This window comes from Eptesicus fuscus, chromosome 7 (genome assembly GCF_027574615.1).
Source record: "Eptesicus fuscus isolate TK198812 chromosome 7, DD_ASM_mEF_20220401, whole genome shotgun sequence".
In the NCBI taxonomy this organism is placed as follows: Eukaryota; Metazoa; Chordata; class Mammalia; order Chiroptera; family Vespertilionidae; genus Eptesicus; species Eptesicus fuscus.
The window spans coordinates 70,403,786-70,409,785 of NC_072479.1; the positions used below are offsets into that span (position 1 = coordinate 70,403,786).

The 6,000-nt window shown below is 49.0% G+C and overlaps 1 long non-coding RNA gene across 2 annotated transcripts; it reads right to left on the reverse strand.

The window, feature by feature from the left end:
• Positions 1-220: 220 nt before the first annotated feature.
• On the reverse strand, positions 221-1,571 carry LOC114231108 (uncharacterized). Of its 2 annotated transcripts, none has more exons than XR_003617082.2 (3): positions 1,532-1,571; positions 793-858; positions 221-394 (listed from the first exon to the last, which is right to left on the reverse strand). It is a non-coding gene; the product is annotated as an uncharacterized LOC114231108 (long non-coding RNA). The 2 variants fall into 2 exon arrangements; XR_008556517.1 differs by having other exon boundaries at positions 1,512-1,532.
• Between the last annotated feature and the right edge of the window lie 4,429 nt (positions 1,572-6,000).

Genomic DNA, 6,000 nt, shown 5'->3' on the forward strand with positions numbered 1-6,000 from the left:
CTTTTTATCCAATCCCAGGGGGTCCCGCCTCCAATTGCTTTCTCCCGCCTCCAATCTATCACCAATGAATTTCACGTAACCCACCTACGTCCCTTCCTTTGATTGCAATGTATAACCTGCCATTCTCTGGAGCATTATCTCAATTCGTTGAGGTTCTGCTTCCCGGCATATGTTGACAGTTTGGCTCAAATAAACTCACAAAAATTGTTTACAGGTTTCAATGGTTTTTTTACGTTAACACAAGGACCACTCTGGCCCCCTGCCTGTCCTCCACGCCGAATTCAGCGCCCTTCTGCGTTCCGGAGCCGGTGGTCTCCCCCCCTGTCCTCCCAGCACTGGCCCTGAGGGTTGTAATTAGGGGTTTGTCCATAGCTCGGCCCCCAGATGGTAGGCTCTGTAGGGAGAGGGAAGGGAGGAAAGAAAGTCACCATGTTCCTTCTCAAGACTGAAGGCCTGCTGTGCTTCTGGCCCACCTTGGCCCACCCACAGTGTCCACAGGGATGTGACGCTGGGATCCCAGGAAGAGGCTCAGGCCAGCGTGAGTAAGCCTCCCGCCCCCACCTCCCCCGACACACACACACACACACACACACACACACCCTTGCACATGTGCACACAGGCACGTACCACACACAGACACTGGGCCCACTGCCCTTTGCTCAGGAGGAGGGTGGGTGCAGCCGCTCCTCGCCCCTGCCCCCCCCCCCCCCCGCCCTCCCCGCGCAGGCTGCAGTTCTGTAGCTTTTCTGAATGAAAGGTGGAGGCAGAGCCACCCAGGACTGAGCCTTCCACCCCTGAGCCTTTGAACTGCCGAGTCCCTCCGCCCTTGTTTCCTGCTAACAGAACTGTTGTGAGTTCCTGGAAAAAAGAAAAAAAGAGCCGAGCGTTAGAATGTCTTGCTGCTTTCGTTTTCTGATGACTCAACCTGTAGGCCAGTCACTCTCTCTGACCTAACCCTGGCATGTGCACAGGGTGCCTGGGGGATTGGGCGGCACCTCCCTCTGGACAGGTCACCCGCGCGGTCCTGTGGGCTCGGGTCACTCTCCTGGGCTTTGCTAGAGGGAGGGCAGCTGTGTCCTCCTGGTGGCCCTTCTGTTCCCTGTGCCGGCTGTACAACGGTGGCAACTTCCCCAGTCTCCCCTCTACTCCCTCACCCGCCCCGCCCCCGCCCCCAGGCCGCAATCTGCCAGCCTGTCTATTGTGCCCAAGTAGGATGAATGAATGTTTGAGAGACATGCCCGGGTATGAACACACCTCTGTCTGTTTAAGAAAAAATGCTTCCAAATCACATTGCACCCTGCGGTGCGTGCTTCTGTCCTCCCTGCCTCTCTCCAGCACTCTCAGCAGTTTTCCTCCCGGCCCTCCCGCCTGCAATTGCTTTCTGCTCAGCTGCTCGCTGTTGCCAAGAAGGTTATGCCCATCAGCTGCGCCCGAGACATGTCGTGAGGGCCAGGGATCTGCTTTCAGGTTTGAGCCCTGCCGTTGGTGATTTTGGACCCTGGTCGTGTTACCTGGCCATCCTAGGCCTCACCTTGGATTGGGTCTGCTGATAAGCTGTTTCCCCAGTGGTTCTGAGATTAAAAGAAACAAACCACAAATATGAGAACGCATGGCATATCGTAGTAGTAAGTGTCCAATAAATGCTTCTTGTCACGTGTTTTAAAAGGACCTGAATGCCCTGGCCGGGGTGGCCCAGTTGATTGGAATGGCATCCTATGCACTGAAAGGTCGTGGTTTGATTCCTGCTCAGGGCACACACACATGCGGGCTCCCTCGCTGGTCAGGGTGCATACAGGAAGCAACCAAGCATTATTTCTCTCTTACATAGATCTCTCTCTCTCTCTCTCTTTCTCTCCCTCCCTCCCTCCCTCTCTCCTCTCTCTTCCTCTCTAAAATCAATGAATTTTTTAAAAAAACTTAAAAAAATGTTTAAATAAAAAACAGGGACCTTAGCAATCCTTGTAATTTTTCCTTGGAAATATATAAAGCAAAAGACGATTTTGACATCCAAAATGTTGACAAAGTGCCACCTTAGCTTGTTTGTTTGCTTGCTTGTTTTTGGCAGGGGGTGGAGCAGGAGGAGGTCGAGGGTGCGGTTAGGGGGCGACTGCTGCATGGGTTTTCATCGTCAGCCTCCGCAGTTCTGGGGTAATGATCTGGAAACAGCTGCTCAAATGCCTGAGGAGCGGATGTGTCTGAACCTGCCACCGACTCCCAGGTGGGAAGGTGTTTTTCCCATTTGTATTCAGGTCTCTGGGCCTCTGCACAGATAAAAGGGGAATTCAGTGGCTAACATACAGCACGAACTGTCATTACCGGCAGGTAGGCAGGCTCAGAGGACCTGCATATATCACTCAATTTCCAGATCAGCAAACACTTGTCTTTAACAATTAATAGTCGGGGATGGGCTAGGTGAGGTCAATGAGGGGGAAAAGGGACATATGTAATACTTTCAACAATAAAGATTAAAAAAAAAAAAAAAAACGAAGTGTATCCAACTTTCTTTTCATTGTCCAGAGTAGCCATAGAGGGTAGGATAGCAAGTCATGGGTTTCAGCAGTCTCTTCACCTCAGTCCCGATGATGGTCTAGGCCTAGGATGTGTGTGTTAGTGCCTGACTTTAAACATAACCAGAATAGGAACCAAACACATTGTGTTGACATTTTTAGATAATGAAATCAATGACAGAAGTTTCTATACCCACAGAAAATCCATTATTGCAACACTTCAACTTTCAACAGTGTAAAAATTCACCCTCGTTCTATCAACTACAGCTGAATCAAGAGCACATCAAAATGTGGGTGCTGAAGTCTGCACACCCCCTCCCTCAGCATAAACAGGGAGGAGAAGCATAAAACACAACATGTGGACCGTGGCTAGGTGGCATTTTGTAAAACGAAAGGCAGCCATTCAAATACTGCTCCACAGGGGCCTCTATTTCCAGCCAGTCTCCATCCATGATGTCTGAACTTGCCCTCCCACCAGGGCCACTCAGAATTGTTTGCCATTTAAACTGACAAATACCAGTCATCCTGTGTAGTAATTGGTAAGGCACTGACAGAAAACGAAACGGAGATGTCAGGGGAGGAGGCTGACAGTGTTTGACTGGTTGCTCGAACAGGACTGTGTTGCTTTATTTAGGTCATAAAGTCCAAGGTTCTCAGCTTTGAAGATCCCCAAACTCCCTTATTCTGTTTTGGAGGTAATCCTTTGGGCTCACAGTGGGAGCTAATAGTAAACAAACTCCTAAGAGACCGATGTGCAAGCCAGCTGCCAATTTGTAGTTTTACAGTAAGAAACACACTGCCAAGAAGACCAGATGGTCAGCCCCGTCTCCCTTATGGATGAGGTGTGAGACAGTTAAGCTGGGATCCTAGAAGTCAGAGACCAGAGTTCAAGATCCGGATCTCAGAGGTCAGTCAAGAAACCCTGTATTACTTTGATAAGTGAAGATTCAGGTTATAGAACAGTATGTACAATGTAATCCCAACTTTGTTTAAAGATAAAAATAAACCTGCACCCTAGTCAGTTCAGTGGATAGAGCATTGGCCTGTAGACTGAGGGGTCCCCGGTTCGATTCCCAGTCAAGGCACCTGCCTGGGTTGCAGGCTCCATCCCCAGTAAGGGGCGTGCAGAAGGAAGCTGATCAATGATTCTTTTTCATCATTGATGTTTCTATCTCTCTCTCCCTTTCTCTCTGAAATCAATAAAAAATATAGATTAAAAAAAGCATAAAAATAAACCTGGAAAACATAATAATGACAGTTGTTATAATCTGGACAATGGCATTATGAGAAATTTTCATTTATTTTTTTCTTATCTCACTCTATTATTATCATTTTTATTTATGTGTGTGTGAGAGAAGAAAAGAAACACTGACTTGTTATTCCACTTATTTACACATTCATTGGTTGCTTCTTGTATGTGCCCTTACCAGGGATCGATCCTGCAAGCTTTGGTGTATTGGGATGATGCTCTAAGCAACTGAGCTACCCTGCCAGGGCTCTTATCTTCACTTTAAAATTTTTCTTTGCCTTAGCTAGTTGGGCTCAGTGGATAGGGCATTGGCCCGAAGACTGAAGGGTCCTGAGTTCGAGTCTGGTCAAGCGCACATACCTCAGTTGCAGGCTCAATCCCCAGCAGATTGACGTTTCCCTCCCACTCCTTCTCTCTCTCTCTCTCTCTCTCTCTCTCTCTCTCTCTCTCTCTCTCCTCAAATAAATTTTAAAAATTTTAATAAAAGAAAAGAAAAAGAAAATTATATGAAATTGCAATGTGTCCAAACATCAAGTTTTATTGGGACCCTGCCTTTCATTTATGTATTATCTGTGGATGCTTTTCTGCTTTCCTGGGATGAGTAGTTGCAATGGTGTATGAACTTCAAATCTTAAAATATTTATTCTCTGGCCCGGCTGGTGTGGCTCAGTGGTTGAGCATCAATCCATGAACTGGGAGGTCACAGTGTGATTCCCAGTCAGGGCACATGCCTGGCTTGCAGTCTCCATCCCCAGTAGGGGGCATGCAGGAGGCAGCTGATCAATGATTCTCTCTTAACATTGACTAGAGGCCCAGTGCACGAAATTCGTGCTTGGGGGTGTGTGTCCCTTAGCCCAGCCTGCACCCTCTCCAATATGGGACCAGTTGAGGGCTGTTGAATATCCCTCTCACAATCCAGGACTGCTGGCTCCCAACCGCTCACCTGCCTGCCTGCCTGATTGCCCCTAACCACTTCTGCCTGCCAGCCGGATCACCCCTTAACCACTCCCCTGCCAGCCTTATCAATGCAGGCCTAACTGCTCCCCTGCCAGCCTGATTGCCTCTAACTGCCCTCCCCTGCTGGCCTGGTCACCCCTAACTGCCCTCCCCTGCTGGTCTGGTTGCCCCTAACTGTCCTCCCCTGCAGGCCTGGTCCTCCCAACTGCCCTCCCCTGCAGGCCTGGGTCCCCCCCAACTGCCCTCCCCTGCAGGCCTGATTGCCCCCAACTGCCCTTTCTTTTTAAAAAAATATATTTTATTGATTTTTTACAGAGAGGAAGGGAGAGGGATAGAGAGTTAGAAACATTGATGAGAGAGAAACATTGATCAGCTGCCTTGTGCACACCCCCTACTGGGGATGTGCCCGCAACCAAGATACATGCCCTTGACCAGAATCGAACCTAGGACCCTTCAGTCTGCAGGCCGACGCTCTATCCACTGAGCCAAACCGGTTATGGCCCAACTGCCCTTTCTTGCAGGCCTGGTCCCTCCCAACTGCCCTCCCCTGCAGGCCTGGTTGCCCCCCAACTGCCCTCCCCTGCGGGCCTGGTTCCCCCCCCCCCAACTGCCTTCCACTGCAGGCCTGGGTCCCCCCCAACTGCCCTCCCCTGCTGGCCTGATCACTCACAATTGCCCTCCCCTGCTGGCCATCTTGTGGCGGCCATCTTTGACCACATGGGGGTGGCCATCTTGTGTGTTGAAGCAATGGTCAATTTGCATATTACCTCTTAATTAGATAGGATGTTTCTCTCTCCCCCTCTCCCTTCCTCTCTGAAATCAATAAAAATAAATACATAAATATTTATTTATATATTTATTTATTCTCTGACCTTTTACAAAAGTTTGCCAAAGCCCCATTTAGGCCCAGCACTGATTTTAAGTCATAAGAGGAAAGGCTTTTATGAATCAACTAGCGTAGCAGTTTCCAGCTTTGGCCACACTTTAGAACCCTCCTTCGGTGCCCCATCGCCCGCCCCAAACTGTTCTGCTTCACAAATGAAGCTTATCTGGAAGCAAAGTGTAGGTAGGAAGTTTACATTTTCTTCTCTTTTTTATTTTTAAAAAATATATATTTTTATTGATTTCAGAGAGGAAGGGAGAGAGAGAGAGAGAGAACCATCAATGATGAGAGAGAATCATTGATCGGCTGCCTCTTGCACACCTCCATAGGGGATTGAGCCTGCAACCAAGGCATGTGCCCTTGACTGGAATCGAACCTGCGACTCATCAGTCTGCAGGCCGATG